This window comes from Neolamprologus multifasciatus, chromosome 14 (assembly GCF_963576455.1).
Source record: "Neolamprologus multifasciatus chromosome 14, fNeoMul1.2, whole genome shotgun sequence".
Lineage (NCBI taxonomy): Eukaryota > Metazoa > Chordata > Actinopteri > Cichliformes > Cichlidae > Neolamprologus > Neolamprologus multifasciatus.
In genome coordinates, this window is record NC_140452.1 from 19,678,693 (window position 1) to 19,693,595 (window position 14,903).

Consider the following 14,903-nt stretch of genomic DNA (forward strand, 5'->3'; position numbering starts at 1 on the left):
CAGTCCAGTCCAAAAATGACGGTGGATCCACATTTAGCCATTTGCGAGTTATGGCTTTCTTTGAACCAGCCAATAGTATTAATAAAAAATATTTGTCCGATTTCCTCAATCCTTGGGGCAAATCACATAGATAAAACACAGTGAAATCAAGGGCCAAGTTCAAGCCCATCATAGTATTGATTTCTGTAATCACTACTATCCAGTAGGGGACAATCTTAGCACATTCCCAAAAAATATGAAAATGTCCTGTAGATACACATCCACAGTTCCTCCAACACTGAGCCTTGTTAGGGTCTTTACTTTGTTTACGCTTAGCATTAGGCGTGACAAAAAAACACACTGTTTTTCCATGCAAACTCCCTCCATAGACCTGAGCTCGAGGTCATTACCACAGCCTTACATATATTAAACCAGTTGTCGTCATGTATTATTATTTCAACCTCTTTTTCCTGTCTAGCCCTGATGTACGTTGTGTCATTATTCCTACATGTTTGTAAACATTTGTATAATCTGTTTCTTTGGCGCATTCTCCTTAACAGTCAAGGAAGAGTTTAACCAAGCCCGTGTCCTCCTCTTCTAGGAATTTTATGTTTCTGTCGTAATAGTGCCTCAGCTGGACGTATCTAAAGAAATCCTGTCTTTCCAAATAAAAACCCCTCTGGAGTTGCTGGTAGTCTTTTAGTACATTTTTATCTGTGATCTTCCAGTAGCCTGTTATACCTTTATGTGACCACTGTATAAATATCTTATCGGTGTTTGCAGGTGCAAAATCCAAATCGTAAGCATCGTAAAGTCCGGGCACTTTTTCAGTTTTCTCATATTTGAGTATCCTATGCCATATCTCTATGGGCACTTTCATTAGTACCGGGATCAGGTCTGCATTTATGTCTTTTAATAAGTGGTTGATCTCCAAGCAGTGATTGAAGCGGTGTCTCACAGTAGGATTGATCTATCTCCTTCCATTTAGCCTCACACATTGGATCACGCCACCCAATCATCACTCGTAACTGTGCAGCCCTATAATAGTCCTCAAGACATGGCAGAGTGAATCCACCTTTGTCCTTTTGCAGTTGTAATGTCTGAAATTTTATTCTTGGTTTTTGTTTGGCCCAAATAAAATTAGAGATCATCCTATTCCAATCGTTAAATTGCTTGGAGGGTACGTGTATAGGCAGCACCTGGAACAAATAGAGTAGCTTTGGCAAAAGATTCATTTTTATTATATCTATCCGATTGTGCATATTCATTGGCAATAATGACCAACGCTGTAGGTCTGCCTTAATTTCTGATGTCAGTGGGACATAATTGCATTCATAGAGGTTGGATAGATCCGTGGGTATATGGATTCCTAGATATTTTATAGAGGTGTTACTCCAGTTAAATTTGGCCATCTTTTGAATGTCTTGTGATGGTCAGTAATAGAATCTGAGTTTTTTGTAAATGTAATTTATATCCTGAATATATGCCAAATGTTTTCAATAATGAAAAAAGATTAGGCAGACTGATTTCAGGGTTAGTTAGCGTTATGAGAACATTGTCAGCATACAGACCAACTTTATACATTATATCATTAATTAGTACACCTCTAATGTCTTTAGATTCCCTGATAGCTTGCACCAGAGGCTCAATGAATAGCGCAAAGAGAGTGGGACTGAGAGGGCATCCCTGGCGGGAGCCTCTCTCTAGTTGTTGTGTATCTGTTAAATCACCATTAATTTTAATCCTGGCAGTAGGCGAGTTGTATAGAGACTGTAAGCATCTGATGATTTGGCTGTTAAAACCAAATCTCTCTAAAGCCAAATAAAGATAATTCCAGCTGACAGAGTCAAACGCCTTTTCGGCATCAAGACTGACAGCTACTGATTCGATATTTCTCATTTTGTTTATTAGATGGAGAGCCCGCCTCACATTATCATGAGTTTGCCTATTTCGAACAAAACCTGTTTGATCTGTATCCGTTAGTTCCGAAGTTAGAAATTCCAACCGTTTAACTAATATTGTTGCAAATATCCTGTTGTCGATATTCAAGACTGAAATGGGTCTGTAGGAACCACATTCTGTTTTACTTTTACCTGGTTTGGGAATTACAGAAATAACTGCTCGTTTCCAGGATGGTGGTATCTCCCCCCCTGTAAGCACATGGTTAAAGCAATCCCTAAGCAGAGGGGATACTAGATCTCTGAAGTGTTTGTACCACTCTGCCGGATAGCCATCCTCACCGGCCATCTTATAACCTTTCAATTTTGAAATAGCCTTGGTTTTTTTTTTTTTTTTTTTCTTTCGCCTGTCCCATTTGGTTCTTTAGCCGTCAGAATTGTTGTCTGAAGACCAACAAGGATACCCAATGGATTTATTTTGCCAAATGGATCATCATGGCATTGCCGTATTGGTCCATTTGATCGACCTTTGTTTTTATTATTTATTTTATTTTCAGTTGTTACAGACGGGACAGACATGAGTGAGGGATAGGAAAGGGAGAAAGAAAGAGGAAGGAAAAGAAAAACAGAAGGGGAGAGGGACAGTGAGAAAGGGGGGAAGAAAAAATATCTCCGGGATCACCTGTTGAGAGAAAAAGAATAGAAAACAAGCAAAAAACAAAACAAAACAATGCAACATACTATACACAACACCATCGCATTAATCTAGCTAAGTGTAAACAGCAGTAAATACTAAATATTGAATGTTGTTGTGCAGCACGCAGGACAGACAGCGCACAATGTGCTTTGAAGTAGCAGCCAAGAAAGGTGTGATTTAAGTCTACGAATAGTGAACACCCATGTGCACACCTGTGTGGATCGGCGCGCTTGTATTCAAATGGTTTCCCCATGTAATGGTCTGCTAGAGGATGTAGAGAGCCATAGCCCCGTCCCCCAGGGCATGAAGCAGGCATGGAGGAGATCCAGGCCCCAGACATCCAGAGGCCCCAGAGTGCAAGAGCCCAAGGAGGACCACCGGAGGGGCATCCGTGCCACCTTCATGGGAAGGGCTGAGGATCCCCAGATGAGGGGTCACCCAGTAGCCACCGGGCAGAAGCTAGAGGGGGCTGCACCGGCGTGCCCGCCGGCTCTGCCGGCAGCCAGCTGTGCCAGAGTGAACCGAGCCGCAGGCACAGAGGCCGGAGGCCCGAGGGCCCCCCGCGCCCCGGAAGAGGCCTGACCGAGCAGCAGGCGCCAGGCCCCGCCAAGTAGTCACCGGGAGTGAGCTGGTACATACCTGAGCGCCCAGCCCCGGACACCAAGAACCACCAACGCACCGACCCCTGAGGGCATCAGTCACCGGCAGGGAGTGTGGTGAGGGGAGATAGGCCTCCACACTTTGGAGGGCCTTGGAGTTCCCAGAGAGGTGAAGTCTAAGACCCGACCTGACATATAGACACAGACAAACAGGCACACACAGACACAGACATGCATTCCCACCCTCATGCACACATATACAAACACTCAGCACTCACCCAACGCAGGAATAAACGTAAATGGACATGTACACACAATCACACTCCCCAAACATACTCTATATCCCGGGTCCAGGTATCCTCACCCCCAGAGATGGAAACGGCACCCAGACCCAAGAGATGTTACCCTTCCCTCCGGGGTGGAGGCAAGCAGACCGCCCCAGGCTCCGCAGCAGCAGGGAGGCCAATCGGACAGCCAGCATCTCTTCCCAGCCCCCCCGCCCCGATGGCTAGCAGAGAACAGGGGTGTGTTAAGACCCCATACCTCCCTCCTCCCGCTCAAGTGTAGTGTTGCTGCGTGTTGCTCTAAAGTGTATTTAAAACAAGGGAGAGCATGGTGCTGCTGCCAGAGAGCAGCAGGTGTTAGCACGGCCCCTCCCGAGAACCCTCAATGTCTACATGGATTTAAAATTGAGAGGTGGGCACCGGCGCCAGAGGCAGGTTTGAATACACAGACCGTCTACTGGACGCCGTTAACGTGCCCACCCTCAAGGCCCTATATATATATATATGTGTGTGTTATGAGAGTGTAAGTAATGTGGATGTCTAAGTTGTGAGATAAAATTGAGGCACAGGTGGCCAGAAGAGGACAGAGGGGGGGGGAATGTCTCCCCTGCACCCTGGTGACACACCCGCACCCCAAAGCCCTACCTGTGTGGGTGGGTGTGGTGGAGCGTGAAGAGGGAGGCAGCCGGGGATGGGGAGGAAAAGAAGGGAGGGGAGGGTGTCCCTCCCTAGGGCCAGCTCCCCCGCTGGCCCTAGGGAGCCTTGTTAATCTCCTCCGCAGTTATTGTTTGTGTTAATCTTTTTATTTTGTTCTGTTCCTATCGACGGTAAAGCAAGTGAGGAAAGAAATGCATTAACAGAGGGCACATCTATCATGGTTGGTTCTGCGTACAGTCAGGTATAATAGGTCACAAAAGATTATTTTATGCTTTTCATGTCATGGCATATCTTATCATTTGCTGGGTTTTTAATTTTCTAAATAAATCTGTCAGCCTGCTGTTTCCGTATCCTCCAAGTAAGGAGTCTCTTAGATTTGGGACCATTTTCATAATAAGTGATGAATTTAGCCCTTTTCTCTATTTGGTCATCATATAACCTATTTAATATCTGTTGTGTTTCTTTAATTTGTGATAAGGTGTCATCATTGGTACTTTTCATGTGTTCTGATTCTAGGTGTTTCAGTCTTGTAGTAAGGTCTTTTAGATAATACTCTTTTTCCTTTTTTATATGGGGACCACAAAATCAGCTTCCCTCTAAGAACTGCCTTCGCTGCATCCCATAAAATACTAGGAGAAACATCACCATTGTTATTGTAGTCCATGTATTCCTTAAATTCTTGTTTTACAAACTTTTCAAATTTTACATCATTTAGTAGACTAGTATTAAGCCTCCATAAAGTTTCTTTGCAATCTGAATCCAAATGGAGTGTCAGGTACACCCCTGCATGGTCCAAAATATCTCTCACCCTTATATCACAATTTATAATTCTATGCTTATCAAAGTGTGACATAAAAAAAATAGTCCAGTCTTGAATACATATGGTGGGAATGTGAAAAAAAAAGTATATTTCTTTTCCAGTGAGTGTGCATCCCTCCATGCGCCAACCAACCCTAATTCCTTGAGCATTCTTTTAACATATACTGCTTCTGGTTGTGAAAATTTAGTTTTGCTGGACGTGTCCCGAAACGGATTCAATTGAATATTCCAATCCCCACCGCATATTAATATGCCTGATGTTTCTGTTGCAATTAATTCAAAAAGGGTCCTGATCAAATGTTTATCAGTCCCTGGTGGTCTGTACACATTCAACAATGTAACTTCCTTGTGATCTATGTACCCTTTAACCAGTATATAACGCCCCTCCTTATCTCTGTGATGAGAGTTGGAAATGTGCTTTGTCAGACAATAAGATGGCCACTCCTCTAGAATGTTTTTTTTATATGCGAGGAATAATACACATTTTTAAACCCCATTTTACACAATTTTTTGTGCTCGGTGGCAGAAAGATGTTTCTTCCCAAAAAATTATATCTTGTTTTTCTCGTTTCATTTTAGCTTTGTTTCTTTTAATGGGGTTATGTAAACCATTAACGTTAAGTGTAATTACCTTATATTGTTGTCTTATCTCCATCAGCAAAAGGAAAATACACAATACCTGCAAACCTCTAGGTGCTCTGAAAAGAAAACGTGGGTCTGCAGAACAAAGAAACAACATACCTGAACAAATAACATATATGACTTCCAATTATGAAGTGTGCGTCCATCTTCAAAACAAAGAGGAGAGTCCCTAGAGTCCCAGAGAGCCCCTCGTAGAGCTGCTTGGTAATCGCCACTCATCCTAGCAGCACTCTTGGAGAAAGCTAGTAACATCCCATAACTGCGGTCAAACCTATTACTCTTATTTTACAGAGGAAAACTGCAGTCTTAGGTGCGGGGAAAAAAAAAAAAAGTAGGTGTTACTATCCATTCCCTTGAATCCCTGGAGCTTTTCCTGGATGTATTTCATCCTTTCCTCCCGGGTCCCGCTCGCTCTTTCCCAGAAGCGCGTCCTCGGCTTGGGTATGGGGATGCGTGGTATTGGGTCGTCCGCTCCCTTTTCCATCAACTTTCTCTTCTTCAGGTTGTTGGATGCGTCTTGCGCGTTGTTGTAAATCACGGGCCCGTTTTCATAAAACACACGCAGTCTCGACGGATACGGTGTTTGGAAGCGGAGCCCCTTCTCTTTTAAAATCCTCCTGATCGTGCTGTATGCTTTGCGTTTAGCTAAAATGTCACTGGGATAGTCTTGTTCGAAATACACATGTCTCCCCTTCAGCAGTATTTCTTTTTTGGTCCACGCAGAATGGAGCACCAAGTCCTTGGTCTTGTATTCCAAAAAATGAATCACGATAGACTTGGGGTTGGAGCCCGGTGGTGGCTTTGGGCCGAGCGAGCGGTGGCTCCACTGTATGCCCAGATTGGTGTGGGAGAGGGACAGTTCCCTCTCCTGTTGTCCCCTTCTTCACCCTCTGGTATCCCGTGAACACGTATGTTATTCCTGCGAGAGCGGGCTTCCAGGTCGGACAGACGTGTCTGGAGAGCCTCTTGTAACTGGAGAGTATGGCCGAGCACGTCTTTAAGGTCAACTGTGACCTCCTCCACCTCGGTTACTCTCTGTTCGACCTCCTCAATCCTGCTTGTTACCTCTTTTAATGTCCATGACAATTTCGTTGAGCCGTTGCCCCACTTCTTTCCTAAACTCCGATATTTCTGTTTTCACAAGTCCAGTTCTTTCCGCTATTTCTCTTTTCAAATTATCCTGGACTTTTTTCAGCTCAGCGAGAATGTTAGCTTCAAATGCCTCCATCTCCATAGCTCCGTGTAGCTTTAGCTTGCTAGCACCGTCAACTTCTTTCGGTGAAAAAACTCCTCCGCACTTTCTTGCTGAATTCCTCTTGTCTTTCTCTTGTTACCCCCTGGCATACTACTATGAATATTCTTAGTTGTGTTATAACATGTCAATTTTCGAGGGGTAACCAGACCGCCGGGGAGCTGAAAGATTATGCTGCAACCAATTTCCTCACCATCCGGAAGTCACAATCACATGCTGCCCACTTTGCTCTTTAGTGGGCTGGATGAGTGTTAGTGTAAAGATGTTGCACATTTAATCCCTGCGGTATCTTAATACAAAATAAAAAAAGTGCAATTTCACCAGTTGTCTCACTTTTCTTACATGATAAATCTGTTACACGTCTACTTTGGTGAAGTATGAATGGCTGTGAAGAGAACTGTATCAGCAGGAAAACCTTTAAAATTGATCAAAATTACAGTTAGAAGTCTAAAATTTATGTCTTCCATCCAAAGCTGTCTAGCTGGCCAGATTGGAGTCTTTGCCAGGCTGATTATGGCCCCACGGCCTAATGTTTGACACCCCTGCTCTTGGAGGTAGCACAGACATGCACTGAGCTTACTATATATAGAATCAATGTCAACATAAACCTCAATGCACTAAGAAGATGTTACTCCATTTACTGACCTCCAAAACCTCTGTGGTCTGACAGAGACACAAATTCCTCAGGAACTTGTAATGAATTGAAAATCGATCACAGTGATGCAACATTAACCAGCTACTTAACGGAAAAAGGCTCCACATGGGCGTTTTATCTATCCCCATTCCTTACACATGAGTGGTTCTTAGGAGATACTTATCAGTATTGCTAAACAGATTCTGGATGCAGTGCTTCTTCAGTTTGCATACACACAACCAACACTTGCTAGTGATGGAATAACGGCGTTACTTTTTTCAGTAACGAGTAACCACAATAAAATCAGCAAATACGCATTCAAAATATATATTTCAAATCTCAACAACTTCTGCTTTGAATGAGTACATTCAAGGCAGAAGTTATGGCAGTAACTAATGCAAAACCACCTGTGCAGATGTTCTCACTCCAGCTTTGCTTTTAAATCAGAGGTCAAGCTCTGTAATGGCATCCACTGCCAACTTTGACCCACACTTGTTTCCACACAAAACAGTAGAAACAAGTACAGAGTCTTGCAAATACTGTAGAAACTCTGGAGGAGAAAATGCCTTTTTACTCTCAAGAGCAGTGATGGGAATAACGGCGTTACTTTTTTCAGTAACGAGTAATCTGACTAATTACTATTCCTATCGTTACAACGCCGTTACCATCACTAACAAGAAAATGTGGTGCGGTCGCGTTACTATTTTTCAACAAACAGACGGTTGAAGCTGTCTTCAGCTTACTGCACATTATATCAGTTGCACGGAAGTAGCTGTCTACAGATCAGCTTTAGACAGCTAGTTGGCCGCGCTCCCGTGGACGGCAATCACGATCACTTTTTGGCACAACACCTGGAGCTCAGGGGGACAAAACAATCGCACGAGGGCTGCTGTTTGACTGAGGAAGAATAAAGTAGTCGTGGTAAGCCAGTCACATGACCACTTAGGCCACGTAAAACCAGTCATATATAAACAATATATACGTGCTGTTTTTTTCCTCAATAGTTTCCTCACGTTTGCTGTCTAAGTACAGCTCTAGCAAGCACTCTCTGCTTACGAGCAAAAAAGAAAAAAACAAAACAAAAAACAGCCCGTTCGTGTTGGTGGAAAAATGCACCATGTCGACCAATCAAAAAATGATATGGAGACATTACATTTGGTTGTTTAGGGAAGAGGGGAAGTTTTAGGAGTGATGGCGAGAGAGAGAGGGAGTGAGAGAAAGAAAGACAGCAGAAAAAGAGAGAGAGCGAGTTTTGAGATGTGAGAGATTTGTGACGTTTAGTGTGTTTGGAGTGTGTAGTTAATGTGTTGTCTTGTGTAGTTAGTGTGTAGTGTAGAGGATAGTTTTGTGTTGTGTGTCACAACAATGAGGTGACTACGGAAGAGGATTAGGGACACTGGAAAAAAAAAAGAATTCTGACTTTAATCTCAGAATTCTGAGAAAAAAGTCAGAATTCTGAGATTAAAGTCAGAATTCTGAGATTAAAGTCAGAATTCTGAGAAAAAAGTCAGAATTCTTTTTTTTTTTTTTTTCCAGTGGCCCTAATCCTCTTCCGTAGGTGACTGCTGTCTCCAGGTAGAGAACAGGAGTGATACACCTGCTGCTGTCAGACCTGCAGGTATCAGGCTGTGATGTTCTCCTTTATAGTGGACAGAAATAATTTTTGTGGAGTGGAACAAATAATTTGTGTGGCATCTTATTGAATGCAGAACAGCTGATGGTTCTGTAAATAGTTTGAAATGGTTATTTAAAAAATTAAGGTAAAAGGTAAATGGATGCAAATAACTTTGTTGTTTGCAAAACCTGTGCATATGATTTTAAAATTGACAATTTATATTTGCATTTAAAGTTATGAAATATGATTCATTAAACATGTTTGTGGTTGTTACAGTAAAAAATATAACTTTCTACTCAGATTTTATGTTTTTTGTCTGATTTTAGATCAATTGTGTTAATACAGTACGTCAAAATGAAAACATAACTGTAAATTCAGACACGTGAGGTTGTGCTGAAAAGAATAATTCCAAACAGACAAAGTAAATAGTTTTTAAAGGTGAAATGTGGAGGTCAAATCAAAAGTAGTTAAAAATGGCCAATTATACCCTGGACCCCAGAGGGTAACGCAATAGTTACTTTTCAAGTAATTAATTACTTTTAGAATATTGTAACTCAGTTACTAACTCAGTTACTTTTTTGAAGAAGTAACTAATAACTATAATGAATTACTTTTCAAAGTAACTTGCCCACCACTGCTCAAGAGTCAAAGAGAATGGACAGATGATATGCCAAACGGCAAAATTGGGGATGCTGTTTTCCTTCAAGACAACTAGACACACAGAAATGACTGGCCCATCAGATGTTTTACCAACATATTTCTTAGCAGTGACAAAAGCCCCCTCTCCATTATTACCAACCCGGATCGACTCTGCATGGTTCTCCACAGTTTCCAGGGTTTTCCATTAGGTCATTGTGCCTGGTACCAAGTCGTTTTTTAGTACCTGATGGGGTTCCAAGCGATTCAAGCAGGTACTAAAATATGACGTTGTCACAATGCACACCACCGACTGGCTGGCCAGTAGCGCCACTCAATGAATCTTGAGAGCGTCTTGTTCACAAAAATTCAAAGGGGATAATTACTCATGGGAAATTTCATGAAATGTAATGGTTTGCTTTTATTGTAAAAGTTCATAGCGTAAGCTACATTTAGCTTTGAAGATGGAAAGTCATTGCAAGCACAGAATAGAGTTAACAACTTAACATGATGATATTATTACACTTGCAACGATCTGTGCATAATATAGAGGTTTGACCTGATTTGCTTCTACCAGCATAAATTGCATCTCTTGTTATGAGAAAACTTGTGAAATTGACTCCAGTGTCTTGTGTTTAAAGATACAAATGTCAAAAAGGGGCAAGAGAATTCCTCCTTATCATACAAATAACCCAACAATGTTACTAGTGTCTACATTTTGAGTGGGTCTTGCATAATACATTTATCTGGTTCAACAGAAGGAGAGCACTGCACCTTTCTTAATCTTTTCATATCAGACTTGGAAGATTGTTTACAGGAGAGCACTGGAAATTTCCTGATAGAATAGAGAGATCGAAAAAGTTTATCAGACTAAGACCCTTTTGCACCACTTAGCTGCTGGGCCTCTCTCTGCTCTGAATCACTCCAGGTAATGTTTTCAATCAACCTCCTGAATGAACTTTAACTAACCTTTAAAGGTTTTCTGAGTACTTTTCTGTACTTCCTCATTCCACCACTGATCATCAAATACATTCTTGGCAGTTTCCCTCCAATCACTGTGCATCCACTATGGTAATGCTTGCTTTAGGATTAGGTAGAACACAGACATGCACAAGAAACTATCTCAGTGCGCCATATGAAATTTAACATTTTTAAAGGTTTTCTGACTCTTTCTCTTTCAACAGCAGCAGACTCCTGCTTGATCTCAACTATCAGCCTGTTCACCACCAAAACAAAAAGGGGCCCAGAGGTGATTCCTGATATAGTCACACTCCCTCCTTGAACCCATTTGTCACTCCTACTGCCCACCTCACCACTGTGTCACTGTCCTCACACAACTCTTGCACTGCCCTCACAAACGTTTCTTCCACTCCTGACTTTCTTAGGTAGTACCAAAGTTCCACTCTTTGAACCCTATCAGATGTTTTCTGTAGATTCACAAAGACACAATGAAGCTCCTTGGACCTTTTCTATACTTCTCCAAGAACACTGTCAAAGCAAATATTGCATCTTTAATGCTCTTTGTCAGCATGAAGATAAACTAATGCTCAATGATCATCACCTCTTCATGGTATGACTCTTCAGCTTTCTGTAGTTACTACAGCCCTGCTCTTTCCAGGTTTGTATTAACCTCTTAAGCCCCAAGCCTAACTGATCTCCTGCCTTTTGTCCCCATATCAGGGGCCGTTGGGGCTTAAGAGGTTAAATAACCTGGTGACAAATTGCCCTTGCCTCTCTACTAGACATCTTCATACTGCCACATACCACATCTCTCTCTCATGTATTTCTTCATTTATCAGCTTCTCGAAGTACCTCTTACGTCTGTATACCTCTAACCTGCTGCACATTCTTTCACGCTTGCTCTCCTGGCCAAATCAACCAGTACTTTTGAGTCCTTTTCTCCTTCCTTGGTGTCCAGCCTCCCATACAACTCATACACCTAGCCTTTCAGTACTCCTAGTACTCCTCTTTGTTATTACTATTCCACTTTAAATTTGCTAGCCTCTTCCTTTGAATACTTTTCTGTACTTCCTCATTCCACCACTGATCATTAAATACATTCTTGGCAGTTTCCCTCCATCACTGTGCATCCACTATGGTAATGCTTGCTTTAGGACTAGGCTAAAACACAGCCATGCACAAGAAACTATCTCTGTGTGCCATATGAAATTTTACATGTTTACATTTAATCTCTATCAGAAACAGAGCTAGGAAATTAGTCCAGGTATTTGTAAGCATTTAACTTTCTCTGAAGGTATTATCATTTTGCACCACATGTTCTTAGTAAGCGTATGGCCTTTAGGGCCTTTTGGGGTCTTAGCAGATAATACATTTTTCTAATTGTTAATGGGCCAGCATAGGCACTTGATAGGACTCATTTCATAGGCATGAGAAGATTTCAGCTATATAGGAACGGTATCATTATCCAGTCATTACCTTAGGTTCCTTATTGCCTACACAACAACAGTGCTGTCTGAATCCTACTTCTCCAACCCCTGGGGCTATTTTTGGACACGCCTGTCAATTATTTCTGCAAAGATAGAAACTGTACAGAGGTGATGAGGGAAAACATACACTAGAGATTGAAGAAAGAAGAGGGTGGGGGAACAGACACAACAAAAACTCTCCTCAGAGACTCTATGGTACAGCATTGCATTGCATGAATAGCTGACTGCCAGTGTTATTTAGTTTATTGCTGATATGATATTTGATATTGTACTGCAATATCAATACACTGGGTACAATGGTGCTTCGGCATATCAGTAATCCTTGAACTGGAGCCCTAAGGCGGTGCATAAGGAATGACACTGGGGATGGGCTGTCCAGCATTCCAACATTTTCCTCCTGATATAATCAGAAATTGAATCAGAGACATGGCGGTGCCCTGTAGCAACAATAAAAAAGGTGGGATCAAAACCATAGTTGTTCATGATGACAAAAAATGACAAAATGACAAAAAAAAAAAAAAAGAATGAATACAAAAAGATTGCATTGTGAGGAATTCCCATTTAAGATACCTGTAATTGTGGCTGTTTGGCTTTCTCATTCCTGAGTCTGTCACTGTGAATTACGTTATGTTTATCTTGCATTTCTTGCATTCTGACTACATAAATATACACCACAGCTCCAATGTAGATGTTCAAACGGTTTATGGTTAGTCCCATATATGTGACATTATTTTAATATTTTAGCTTGCTACCAAAACAGATTACAGTTATTTGATGAATTTAAAGTGACAAGCATTTTTATATGTAGTTCATCTGTATCTGCATCTGAGGTTACCATTTTCAGGGAATTATACAGTATTTGACTTTGGTTTTTATTATTCTAGTGTTTGAAATTTTGGAATTTCTGGATTCAAGTTCTGATCTCTTCATTATTCTAAATGCAAGTTTGGTTTATTGTGGCATTGTTCAGTCTGATTTCTGTCTTTACTTTTCAAGTGAGAAATGTCTAAATCCTGTGTTTTGATTGATGACTTCATTGTTATCTTCAGAAGCTGGTAGCTCCTGACTAGTTTTCATGGAGCTGTGTAAAGCTGATTATATGATATACTCTTTTGTAACAGTTGCAAGTTCTTTGTATTTTCATTTGGAGTTTTCCTAATAATTCCTTCCTTTCTCTTATCTCTCTGTGTTCTCCCTCAGAGTGTCTTCATTCAGGTGTTTTCCTCTGTTGTAGTTTAGTTCCTCTTTTATCCTGATAGCCAGTTTTCTCACTTGTCTGTTTTTTGCACAGCCTCCCTTTTTCCTTTGTCATGGTACTCTCAGTAGCTTAACAGATGGCTTTCAAAAGCCACAGGCTAAAACTTGTCAGTTTTTTCTCAATACCATGGCATATTAAATATATTATGTACATATCTGGGATTGCTGAAGTTCTTATTAATAGTTGAGCTATGTTGTTCTCCTTCTTCTGTATCTCCTGGTATGTCCTTGTTCTTTAGATTATGGCTTTGTTTGGATTTTTGTGTTTTGTTTGTAACTTTGAGCAGCCACTCTTACACACTGATCATGACACCCCTATTTTTCAGAGGCAATTCCCTAAGAGCTGTTTCATGAAGGGATGTGGGATATTTCTGTTGTGTTTCTTCCAAAAGAACTCACAAGGGGCCTTCATAGTGGCTCTTAGTGTAAGCAAAAGTGACCATCCTTAGTCTCCCAAACAAAATATCACACAAAAGATGTTGATTCTGATATACTTTGAAAAACTAAAAAAAAAAAAAAAAAAAAGTTTTGTGCATTCAAAAACGAGAGGTGGATGGTGATGGTGGAACAAAAAACTATGTGGACTTTATTGATAGCCAAGTAACCTTCTGGGCGAAACCTGTACTTGTTAGGAGAGAGATGGCATCCATCCCACTTTGGATGGAGCAGCTCTCACTCTCTGCAGCCCCCTCTGTTACCCCCTCAAACCCTTAGAGACTCTGTCTGCTCCCTGACAAAAAACAAACCAAAATCAGCTCAAATAATTTAAATACAAAAAATTCCAAAGAAAGAACAATATTGTATCTACAACAAATAAAACTGTGAAATATGGATTGTTAAACATTAGGTCTCTCCCCTCTAAGTTCCTGTTAGTTAATAAATTAATAATTACAGTAGTTCAAGTTTCAAGTTTTATTTGTCATATGCAAGTTAGCACAGGGTCAACATTGCAATGAAATGTGTTTGACGAGCAGCAGTCACTCAGCAGCATGATACAGTACAGAAAATATAATAAAATATAATAAAATAAAATATAAAAATATAAAAATAGTAAGGAGCTAAATATTAGAGAGACATGGTAAAAGAGAAAAGATGACTAAATATATATGTATCTATAAATATAAATATATGTACACTAGTGATTAAATAAGAAAATCTTGAAAAGAAATATGACGGGAGGGCAGATGGGATATTGCACAGGAATGAGCAGCAGAAAATTACAGTATTGCACTTTAAATATAAATATCAATGACAATAAAGTGAAGTGACCAGTGCAGATTAAACAGAGTACTTGTGAAGCTGCAGGGTAGCTTCTGAGTGCTGTGTTGTGTGTGTTTAAGTGTTGTGGTTGAGGTGTCGTACGGCTTGGTGGTAAAAACTGTTTTTAAGTCTTGTAGTCCGAGCAGACAGACTCCTGTAACGTCTGCCAGATGGTAACAAGGAGAACAGCTGATGTGCTGGGTGGCTGTGGTCCTTGATGATGCTGTG

General features: G+C 41.0%; 1 long non-coding RNA gene across 1 annotated transcript; it reads left to right on the top strand.

Moving 5' to 3' along the window:
- Positions 1 to 5,983: 5,983 nt before the first annotated feature.
- Positions 5,984 to 14,470, top strand: LOC146503956 (uncharacterized). Its single transcript, XR_014868643.1, has 2 exons — positions 5,984 to 8,830; positions 9,019 to 14,470. It is a non-coding gene; the product is annotated as an uncharacterized LOC146503956 (long non-coding RNA).
- Positions 14,471 to 14,903: the final 433 nt, after the last annotated feature.